Genomic DNA, 12531 nt, shown 5'->3' with positions numbered 1-12531 from the left:
TTAACACGAGGATGCACAACTTATTTGAAATAGTATTCCTAAGCGTCTTCTGTTTCGCTAAAGTTGGCAAATAGTTCCATTCACAAGAATAGCATCTGAGCCTCTATCTCTGGTGTATAAATAGGATCAAGAGGAAATACATTTTATCCTATGATCTTAGGTATATCTTCTGGCTGCACGGCGGAGACTGCCACGAGAGTTCAACTTGACGGGGCTGAAGCAGGTCAACACTAAGACGCCATTTGGATCCCCGGGATAGTTTTGATTTTGGGCGGCTAAACGCGAAGATTTACTAATTGAGCTTACTGCTAGTGTAAACGCTGCTCATTGTTGTATGAATGCACTACAGCCACACCATTTAGTCTCTCTATTACATGCCGTTTCTCTTTTTGTTACTGCTGCTTAGTTGCACAGTGTGAACAGATACCTAGTAAGCCTTTTTTTTAAAAAAAATGTGGCCTGCCGGTGTGGCCGAGCGGTTCTAGGCGCTTCAGTCTGAAACTGCGCAACCGCTACGGTCACAGGTTCGAATCCTGCCTCGGGCGTGGATGTGTGTGATGTCCTTAGGTTAGTTAGGTTTAAGTAGTTCTAAGTTCTAGGGGACTGATGACCTCAGATGTTAAATCCCATAGTGCTCAGAGCCATTTGAACCATTTTTTAAAATGTGCCAACGTTGTACCCCTGTCTGAAGGCATCCAAATTCCTTGCATGTCCGATACTCACAATGTTGTCTGAAATTCTGAAATCATTTTTACACTCTTTCTCATTCATTTACTTTGTAGCAGATGCAAGTGGCATATTCGGTTGCTCGTGGTCAATCGTGTTGATGCAATAAAGGGAAGTTTTTCAGGAAAGATAATGTTAATGGCAGAAACAGTGTCATAAACCTTCAATAGACCTGCTGTGAGAAAAAAGTCTATCTATTAATCTTTCTTTCTCTCATTACGTAATTGTGGAGCATTATTTGCTTGTTCTGAAACATATAAATTCTCGATGTTTACTATCAAATATAATGAAATTTGTCTTAACGATGATACTGAGCAAAGTTTCTAATGGGTATAACTATAAATAAAACGAATCATACGCTACCTGTACATGAATCTTAATTAGTGACAACAGTTTCCGAGAAAACGATGCGTAGAATTCACGAAAGCCGCATCAAACGCAATAGTCTTGGAATCGCCTACGATGTAGGCTAGCCCGCGATGCGCTACTTCACATAATGCCGTGTTTCTGCGTTCCAATGGACATTCTATACTCAGTAATACTTTTTCTTGGAAAGCAATGTGGATAGCACACCACTCTTCCAGTGCTTAAAGTTAGTTTTTCTACACATGAGGCGCTACATCTCCGTCAAGTAGCCTTTGAGTCGGCCGCACGAGGTTGAGTACACCTTGTTTCCATTATTTCCATCCAGGAAAAATTCTTAGAAATACTGTGGCAGTCAGGTACGCTAGCAGCCATGGTATGGTGTAGCACAGTTTAAAGTTAAAAATCGGCGTTAAATTTTTCCTATTCCTCCTCAAAATCTTACGAAACCAGAAAACTTGTTTCGCAAGCTATTTTGAACTTGGAAATTGCTTGAGGAGAACATATGTATTAACCGTTTTATATAATAACATTATTACCACAAACAATCATTGTGCTTTATTGTTGTTTTGTTTGCAAATGCTTAGCTAGTTTCGAGTGGTGAACAACTCATTTCAGATGCTTGCATATGTGTGTCGAAAAGATTCGTGCTAACAGACAATCCACTGCGTCAAAATAAGTAGTAACATTTTATTCTCGAGGAATGTGTTTGAAAAAAAAAAACAGTGATGAGAGAAAGAAACGTTACGAGAAATAGCTTGACGTGTATTGGCACAATTGTATAGACACACGACTGCTCTCCAGCAGTTAGAGACTTAAAACTCCAAACAATTCATAGATATACACTAAAATGATAAAATCCATGGGACAGCGATGTGCACATATACAGATGACGTTGGTATCGCTACACAACGTATAAACGGGCAGTACATTGCTGGACCTCTCGTTGGTACTCAGATGATTCATATGAAAAGGTTCCCTCTTGATTATGGCCACACGACGGGAATTAACAGACATTGAACATGGAATTGTAGTTAGAAGCCGGCCAGTGTGTCCGAGCGGTTCTAGGTGCTTCAATCTGGAACCGTGCGACCGCTATGGTCGCAGGTTCGAATCCTGCTTCGGGCATGGATGTGTGTAATGTCCTTAGGTTAGTTGGGTTTAAGCAGTTCTAAGTTCTAGGGGACTGATGACCACAGATGTTAAGTCCGATAGTGCTCAGAGCCATTTGAACCATTTTGAACCATTTCATTTGGCCACCGAAGTCTTTCGCCATGAATACCATCGCACATTTATAACCAAGATGCCAGTTCGTGCACAAAATCCTGCACCGGCAAGACTTTCGCATCACGGTGCAATATTTAAGCAGGGAATCTCCAACGGCTTGTTTAGCGCATGCCAAAGAAGATCAGATACGGTGTCAGGAGTTTTCCCATGACTTTTGTCACCTCAGTGTAGCGATCCCATTGAATATAGTCAACACATATTTCTCTAACGTGTCTTGGGCAAGACACATGAACGAGTGGCACGAAATAATAGCTAGACTGAATCTGACGAAGCGATGTGCAAATAAAATCTGTAAAACATGCAGTAGTTGTTAGTAGACAGTCTTTGAAATAATATTAAGTTCGTTAAACAGTAACGTAAATCTGACCAATGTAAATATGAAGAAAGAAAAGCACTTCGAATGGAACTGTTCCTTCTAACATCAAAAATAAGAGCTTGAGACATAATCTGGTATGCTAGATTAACGATAGGTATGCTTTTAGGACGTATATTAATAGCGACGAGTTTTGTCGAGAGCATTCTTCTCAGTAGCGCACAGTAAGCTCTTCCTTTGCAAAAGGCAAGTGGAGGTATGATAATTGATTGAATCCTCATCTGACGACAGGTGTTGTTGATATATGTGGTGTGTGTACTGTAAGACCTTCGGTACACACACCATCAGATTATTTTACTCGTCGCTCTAACGACGTAGGCGAGTGTCAGCAATATGTCTCGTGGTCTTATCGTGGCGTGTTTTTCTTCTGCCGTTAGGTCAGACGATAGAAATGTCACTTGCACGCTTAGAGTAGCAGATTGACGGTGACTAACTTTAAACAGAACTTGATTAATTTTCACACACATTTATTAAAATGATAACAAGCATAAAAATTACTTAACTTGGTTCTGGATGCTATTTACAATTGACAATCTGAAGTTCCTTTGGTATTGGTACGTTAATATTATTCTCACACATATCTCTGAGACTTGACAAAAGCGTCTATACATTTGTCTTCATGGCTATGTACAGGAATATGGTAATCTTATTAGGCGCAGACTGAAACTTGACTATAGACTGGTACAGACAAATGTAGAACTCGTACAGACTTTGCAGACAAATGCAGACTGACTAATCGGAGGTCTGTACACTCGTTATAATACCTCGCGCGTTCATGTACCACTGCGCGAGTGTGATCAGCGAGGAGAAAAGGTTCTACGTTAGAAGCAATCTCATTGGCTGCGTTACATATTAATATGCGGATCGGCGGAAGCAGAATTTGGTCTGTCTCTATGGCGGCGCCATCTCGTAGTGCGGAGACGGACGAGCGCTGCGCCTGCGCTATTGTTCTTAGCGGGGCGCGCTCTAGTGGGAATGTTGTGTACGCGCTGACTACGCGGAACTATGTACACAACAATATACCTCGATGGGGACAACTGAAAATGTGTGCCCTGACCGGGACTCGAACCCGGGATATCCTGAGTGGATGGGCAAATATCTACTAGGTACATCACGTATGTAGGTTGTGGACAGTTGGGAGTGTGGATCTCACGGGAAGTGTGCAAGTGATAAATCCCTGCAGTCGCGCCATTCATCTGTGTCCTCGGTGGTTCAGATGGACAGAGCGTCTGCCATGTGAGCAGGAGATCCCGGGTTCGAGTCCTGGTAGGGGCACACATTTTCAGCTGTCCCCACCGAGGTATATCAGCAACACCTGTCGGCAGCTGAGGGTTCAATTAATTTTATTCTAGAGAAGCTGCACGGTCATCAGTGGTATCTGTTCTTTCGAGAACAGTTACTATCTTCATACAAATGGGGGTATGTTTGGGCCGTTTGACTAGACCTGGCAGACGGCGATTTAAACAGCGGCGGCTCGGCAGCAGACGTGGGAGCAGAGACAGCGGCAGCCGCGGCTGTATCGGGCGCAGCCACCTGTTGCGGCACACCTCCGCCTCCGTGTCGCCAAACAGCGGCTTCCGGCCGGTCGCTGCCGGAATCACGGCCAGCGGCGTCACACACCTCGGCCGTGGGCGGAGCATACAGCTGCCGCGCTCAGAAAAAGGAAGTAAAAGCGGGCGCTACTCTTCCGAGAGCTGCAACGCTCAGCTGCAGGTTTTTCCCTCATGTACTAGTCGCCTGCCTGGCTGAAGCGAACTAGGGAGTAACTGGTAATACAGATATTGCAATCTCTGTAAATCTTTCATATCTACACTACTGACCATTAAAATTGCTACACCACGAAGATGACGTGCTAAAGACGCCAAATTTAGCCGACAGGAATAAGATGCTGTGATATGCAAATGATTAGCTTTTCAGACCATTCACACAACGTTGGCGCCGGTGGCGACACCTACAACGTGCTGACATGAGGAAAGTTTCCTATCGATTTCTCATATACAAACAGCAGTTGACTGGCGTTGCCTGGTGAAACGTTGTTGTGATGCCTCGTGTAAGGGGGAGAAATGCGTACCATCGCGTTTCCGACTTTGATAAAGGTCGGATTGTAGCCTATCGCGACTGAGGTTTATCGTATCGCGACATTTCTGCTCGCAGTGGTCGATATCCAATGACTGTTAGCAGAATATGGAATCCGTGGGTTCAGGAGGGTAATACGGAACGCCGTGCTGGATCCCAGCGACCTCGTATTACTAGCAGTCGAGATGACAAGCATCTTATCGGCATGGCTGTAACGGATCGTGCAGCCACGTCTCGATACCTGAGTCAATAGATGGGGATGTTTGCAAGACAACAACCACCTGCACGAGCAGTTCGACGACGTTTGCAGCAGTATGGACTATCAGCTCGGAGACCATGGCTGCGGTTACCCTTGACGCTGCATTACAGTCAGGAGCGCCTGCGTTGGTGTAATCAACGACGAACCTGGGTACACGAATGGCAAAACGTCAGGTTCTTCTTACAGCATCATGATGGTCGCATCCGTGTTTGGCGACATCGCGGTGAGCGCACATTGGAAGCATGTATTCGTCATCGTCATACTGGCATATCACCCGGCGTGATGGTATGGGGTGCCACTGGTTACTCGTCTCGGTCACCTCTTGTTTGCATTGACGGCACTTTGAACAGTGGACGTTACATTTCAGATGTGTTACGACCCGTGGCTCTACCCTTCATTCGATCCCTGCGAAACCCTACATTTCAGCAGGATAATGCACGACCGCATGTTGCAGGTCCTGTACGGGGCTTTCTGGATACAGAAAATGTCCGAATGCTGCCCTGGCCAGCACATTCTGCAGATCTCTCACCAATTGAAAACGTCTGATCAATGGTGGCCGAGCAACTTACTCGTCATAATACGCCAGTCACTACTCTTGATGAAATGTGGTATCGTGTTGAAACTGCATGAGCAGGGTACCATCCAAGCTCTGTTTGACTCAATGCCCTGGCGTATGAAGGCCCTTATTACGGTCAGAGATGAATGTTCTGGGTACTGATTTCTCAGGATCTATGCACCCGAATTGCGTGAAAATGTAATCACATGTCAGTTCTAGTATAATATATTTGTCCAATGAATACCCGTTTATCGTCTGCATTCTTCTTGGTGTAGCAATTTTAATGGCCATTAGTGTACCTTAAATACTGTTAGACAACGCATGAACAAACATAGGGCTTACCTTAGACTTTTTATGGACACAAAACGCCCGATAAAAACGCGTTATCAAAGACTAAAATTTAACACCGCACGAACAGGCAATATAGGCTCAATGGTACTGGCCGGCCGCGGTGTCATCCTCCACCCACAGGCATTGCTGGATGTAGATTTGGAGAGGCATATGGTCAGCAAACCGCTATCACGGCTGTTTTGTCATTTCTCAGTGAAGTAGGTCCTCAGTTTGTCTCACAAGGGCTGAGTGCACCCCACTTGGCAACAGCGCTCGGCAGACCGGATGGGCACCCATCCGTGCGAAAACCCAGTCCGACAGCGTTTAACTTCGGTGATCTGCCCGTAACCCGTATTACCTCTGGGCCTAGGCCGTTGGCCGTTATCAAAGACGGCATCATGAATTCTGCTAATGATGTGACACCATCATACAACTGAAACTTCCGGGCAGATTAAAACTGTGTGCTGGACCGAGACTCGAACTCGGGACCTTTGCCTTTCGCGGGCAAGTGCTCTACCATCTGCGCTACCCAAGCACGACTCGGTGCGCCACACAGTTTTAATCTGCCAAGAAGTTTCATATCAGCGCACACTCCGCTGCAGAGTGAAAATCTCATTCTGGCATCATATAACTGTTATTCAAGCAATACTAAGGATGTTCAGCACAGTTGTTTGTGATTATTGCCACAAATTGTCCCGGGACAACGTTATCCCATTTTCAAGCGCTCAAAAAATGATTTTGTGCCGTTAGGCCTCGTCACTATGTAAAAACAAGCACCACACGTGCTCCAACTCCAACTGTAAAACATAAAATATCACAAGCCGGTGCATCTCAAGGTACAATTGCAAACCGAAATTATACCTCGGGAACAGTGAATGCGCCGGCTTGTGATATATTTTTGTTTTATGGTTTGAGTTGACAGTGCACGTGTGCTACTTGTTTTTAATTTGTGACGAGGCCTAAAGGCATAAAAAAATTATAAGCGCTTGAAAAAGGTGTAATGTTGTCCCAAAAGATATTGTGGCAATAATCACACGATTGACAACTGTGCTCAAAATACTCAATATTAATTCTGCTACTATCTACAGATCCGTTTGGTGCTTCGATATGAATTCGAAACTGTAGTATAATCTCTTTACCGGTGTAGCTAAGAAACGGTCTCCTTCGCATCCCACCAGGGGTTATACGCACTCTTCACTGCGCCGTAAGATCACACTGAACGCGACTGCACTGCAGCAGAGCGGCACGTCACGACGCGACCCTATACAAATTTCCATGAAGTGCATTCGTAGTTGCGAATACTGACTACCATCACGTGTGTAACAGAATGACGACAGTGAGAATTTGCACCGGACTGGGACAATAACCTGGATTTCCCGCTTATCTCGAGCGGTCGCCTCACCATTAGGCTATCCGAACATGACTCACGGTCAGATCCAAACTTTGGACAATAACCTGGATTTCCTGCTTATCTCGAGCGGTCGCCTTACTATTAGGCTATCTGAACATGACTCACGGTCAGATCCAAACTTCAGACAATAACCTGGATTTCCCGCTTATGGTGAGCGGTCGCCTTACCATTAGGCTATACGAACACGACTCATGGTCAGATCCGAACTTTGGACAATAACCTGGATGTCCTGCTTATCTCGAGCAGTCGCCTCACCATTAGGCTATCCGAACACGACTCACGGTCAGATCCAAACTTCAGACAATAACATGGATTTCCCGCTTATGGTGAGCGGTCGCCTTACCATTAGGCTATCCAAACACGACACACGGACAGATCCAAACTTCCATATGCTGTCAACCATGTGTCTACAACCTGAGTCGTACGTACATTATGTATATTCCCGTCAGGAGAAACATTTTACTTGAAAGTCTCTTGGCAAGTGTCGGCGGATAAATACTACATTGCTATTTCTGTATTATTCAGAGTTATGATGCAAAGTCCCTTCGGTCATGCATGTATGTAGTTCGGAATAATACAGGTACTACAATATTGCAAATATTGTTTGTATGAAACCGTGTGAGACAGAACGCAGTACGTGGCAGTTGAAGGGAGCGGCCTAGCACTATGAGCCAAAGTTCACTCACTGGCCAACTACGACGCACCACGCAGCATCGCGTAGTTCTGTTGTCGCTAGTGGGGTACATCAAGTGTCACAACACTGCACATCATTCATATCGTAGCTCTAATGACGTGCGAAACCAAAGTTTGTTTACCAAAATGGCATCAGACGAGGAAAATTTAATCGTATGTCTAAGTGGATATCCAAAGTTATATGACCTTAAAAATCAACTTTATATGAATTGCACCAGGAAAAGCAATGTTGTCTGAAACTGTTAGGGCTGTGTTATGTCTGTAACTGTATATTTTCTGATTGTGTACCATCAAATAGGCAATTGTTGGAAAAGCTTCGTCTCCAACAAATACGTGAGGTGAACTATCGTGCTTGGTAATTCTTTTGGGCCTTGTATATGCAAAGTATTATTTCCGATTTTGTTGCTAAACCTGACCGTCAAAAGATCCCCGCATCGTTATTCTTTCCACTGTCACCAACGTTTACGTATATAAATTTATAGTCTTCTTTCTCACATAAGAAAGAAATTATTATCAAGCCACGTCACTTTCCTCGGAGGTTGCCGGACCATTTAAATACACTCCTGGAAATTGAAATAAGAACACCGTGAATTCATTGTCCCAGGAAGGGGAAACTTTATTGACACATTCCTGGGGTCAGATACATCACATGATCACACTGACAGAACCACAGGCACATAGACACAGGCAACAGAGCATGCACAATGTCGGCACAAGTACAGTGTATATCCACCTTTCGCAGCAATGCAGGCTGCTATTCTCCCATGGAGACGATCGTAGTGATGCTGGATGTAGTCCTGTGGAACGGCTTGCCATGCCATTTCCACCTGGCGCCTCAGTTGGACCAGCGTTCGTGCTGGACGTGCAGACCGCGTGAGACGACGCTTCATCCAGTCCCAAACATGCTCAATGGGGGAAGATCCGGAGATCTTGCTGGCCAGGGTAGTTGACTTACACCTTCTAGAACACGTTGGATGGCACGGGATACATGCGGACGTGCATTGTCCTGTTGGAACAGCAAGTTCCCTAGCCGGTCTAGGAATGGTAGAACGATGGGTTCGATGACGGTTTGGATGTACCGTGCACTATTCAGTGTCCCCTCGACGATCACCAGTGGTGTACGGCCAGTGTAGGAGATCGCTCCCCACACCATGATGCCGGGTGTTGGCCCTGTGTGCCTCAGTCGTATGCAGTCCAGATTGTGGCGCTCACCTGCACGGCGCCAAACACGCATACGACCATCATTGGCACCAAGGCAGAAGAGCGACTCTCATCGCTGAAGACGACACGTCTCCATTCGTCCCTCCATCCACGCCTGTCGCGACACCACTGGAGGCGGGCTGCACGATGTTGGGGCGTGAGCGGAAGACGGCTTAACGGTGTGCGGGACCGTAGCCCAGCTTCATGGAGACGGTTGCGAATGGTCCTCGCCGATACCCCAGGAGCAACAGTGTCCCTAATTTGCTGGGAAGTGGCGGTGCGGTCCCCTACGGCACTGCGTAGGATCCTACGGTCTTGGCGTGCATCCGTGCGTCGCTGCGGTCCGGTCCCAGGTCGACGGGCACGTGCACCTTCCGCCGACCACTGGCGACAACATCGATGTACTGTGGAGACCTCACGCCCCACGTGTTGAGCAATTCGGCGGTACGTCCACCCGGCCTCCCGCATGCCCACTATACGCCCTCGCTCAAAGTCCGTCAACTTCTGGTATGATTTTTTTTTTTTTCTGGTAATTTAATTTTGAAAGCTTTGTTGCTTTGGTAAAAATAAAATTGGTTCTTTTTGTCGTGACAGAATAAATTACTATTAATCACACCAGATTTGTCGGAGAACAGCAGCAACATGTGTAATTGATCCAGCTTTAAGAAATTCTATTACCTTTTAGCGGAAAATTCGTGCGGTACTCTCCGACGTTAGAAAAGTCGTGGTGTTCCGTTCGGAGCAGGAGGCGGCTGTCTTTTCTCCTTCGCGATATCGAAAATTACTAAAAAAAAAAATGAACAGAAAATTTTTTTCGGAGGAAGATCGCGCGGAGAAAACAGACGGAAGTTACATGAAAGAAACCTAAGGGACCAACTAATTGGATTTGTACGAACATATAAACGGAACTGAAAGAACTTGGAATAAATACTATAACGATGTCGTCACGACAGCCTCCTGTTCCGACAGAACACACGCTGGATCATAAGCTGCATAAATCTTTTAAACAGAAAAGATTATCACAAGTATAATTAATGAAAATAAGGTTGAGAGATTTTCTTTGAAATTAAATAAACTTCAAGGCTTCAAGTATTATATTATGAAACGGAAACTTACATTAACATGGCCACCCATTGTGGCGATGGAGCGAATTTTCACGATACACATTCTCACTTGTTTGTGGCTACATATATTTTTAATCACTTAAACTCTTAAATTTACAATACAATGATTATATCAGTATGGAGCACAATACTTTTGCGTCCGACTCGCAACACATTCACAGAACAGCTAGACAGCGGCGCGGCTCCCTGAAGAAGTAAAAATTGGCAATTGATATTTTGAAACATAGGTGCATCGGTTTTTTTTTACTGATCGATAGCAGCGTATAACAGTTTATAGCTATCGTGATATTCTGCGCTTTTCAGGAGCGCGGCAAAGATATCTGGTTACAACATTCATTGGTATATGTTAGAAGTTCGCACATACTGACGCAAATCCAGAAAAAAAAACTTTTACATATTAAAAATCGCAGTGATAAAGGCTGTAATGTCACAAACTGCACATACGGTTCACGTTTACGCTGTCGCGGCATGCCACCAGTGTTAAAGACTGCGATGGAGCTCCGTATGCCACAGCAAACTGGCTGACACTGACGGCGGCGGTGCACAAATGCTGCGCAGCTAGCGCCATTCGACGGCCAACACCGCGGTTCCTGGTGTGTCCGCTGTGCCGTGCGTGTGATCATTGCTTGTACAGCCCTCTCGCAGTGTCCGGAGCAAGTATGGTGGGTCTGACACACCGGTGTCAATGTGTTATTTTTTCCATTTCCAGGAGTGTACAAAATTTGCTACGTTTTTTCGCGCCACTGCAGTTCAGATGTGCTGTACTTATTAGCGGCGCGTCCTACCACGCCGCTCTGCTACAGTGTGGTCTTATCTTTAATGGACTTGTGCGTTTTTACCACTGGTAACTGCAGGATGGCCATTCAAGGACAAATACCGTCAGTCATGTGGCACGTGGATGCTACAAGCATTTGTCAAATATGAATATAACTCCCAGTGGGAGAGTGATTCTTTATTCTAAAAGCTTACATGCCCGAGAAGCACGTCATTGCCATTTTGTGGAACATGACGTTGAAACTGTGTCTGCTATTTACTTCTACAGAGTTCAACGGGGAAGTAGGATTGGAAAGCCGTAGTTATCAGCTGTTCTTGGACTTATTTGATAAGCATCTCAGTGTGCAGACTGTTCGAAAAGTTATTCCAACCTTCCAGACTATCCACCGTGCCGTAGGTTCTTTAAACGATGTGTTTTACTGTGTTTGGATTTGAATTAACTCCTGGTTTACGTAAAGGAATTTTGGTTTATGCCACAGTTATTGTTGGTGGATTTTTCTAGTTCTTCTCTATTGTGTTTGATATGTGTTGGTAATTTGTGAATATTATGTGTGCACGTTTTGTGTAATTTATCTTGCATTCACAATTAGTCTAAATTCAATTTTACTTCCTGCTGGTTTAGTTCAATCCACGTGAGTGTTGTTGCTTAAATTTGTGTTACACATTCTTTTGCGCTCATTGACGCATATTCTCTTGGACAAGATTTGTACTCCACCTAATTCCATGTGCGACTGTTTGTTCCTAATCTTCGGCTATTTAATGAGATGACCGCTACATAAGCTGTTAAGAAGTCGACGCTCGTGCAGTCATAACACCTGCTCCCTTCACCGCCACCGTCTACCATCGTGGAACTAGTGTAAATGGTCTGAAGATGGTCAAATTCTGACTAAATTCGATAACCATTGCAAACAAATATTTTATTGCGGTCAAGACTATTTTTAAAATATTTCACATTGGTTTGAGGTCTGGTGTGTTTACAGGTGTTAACCCTAGCAATACAAATACAATTTCCATAACATGCGTTACGAAGGGTGTTTTTTTTTTTTGGGGGGGGGTTGTACTTAAAGCTCACTCTCAAAATTTAAAAAAATTCTTTAAATGTTGTTGAATTATATTAACAACATACTTTTTAAATAGGTACTGATATGTATGTATGGTACAGAACCTGAAGATACATTTTGACACACACCTAGCAATATCAATGCTCTTTCAATAGCTTGCACTACCGACGTTACGACTACCACAAAAAATTTAAAAATGCGAATTTCGTTCATTGTTGTCGACTTTTACTCTCAACATACTTTTTAAAGTGATATTGATATGTAAATAAAGCTTTGAATATGGAATTATTCAATAACA

The sequence above is a fragment of the Schistocerca piceifrons genome, chromosome 2 (assembly GCF_021461385.2).
Source record: "Schistocerca piceifrons isolate TAMUIC-IGC-003096 chromosome 2, iqSchPice1.1, whole genome shotgun sequence".
Taxonomy (NCBI): Eukaryota; Metazoa; Arthropoda; class Insecta; order Orthoptera; family Acrididae; genus Schistocerca; species Schistocerca piceifrons.
Note: the sequence above shows the minus strand (reverse complement) of the source record.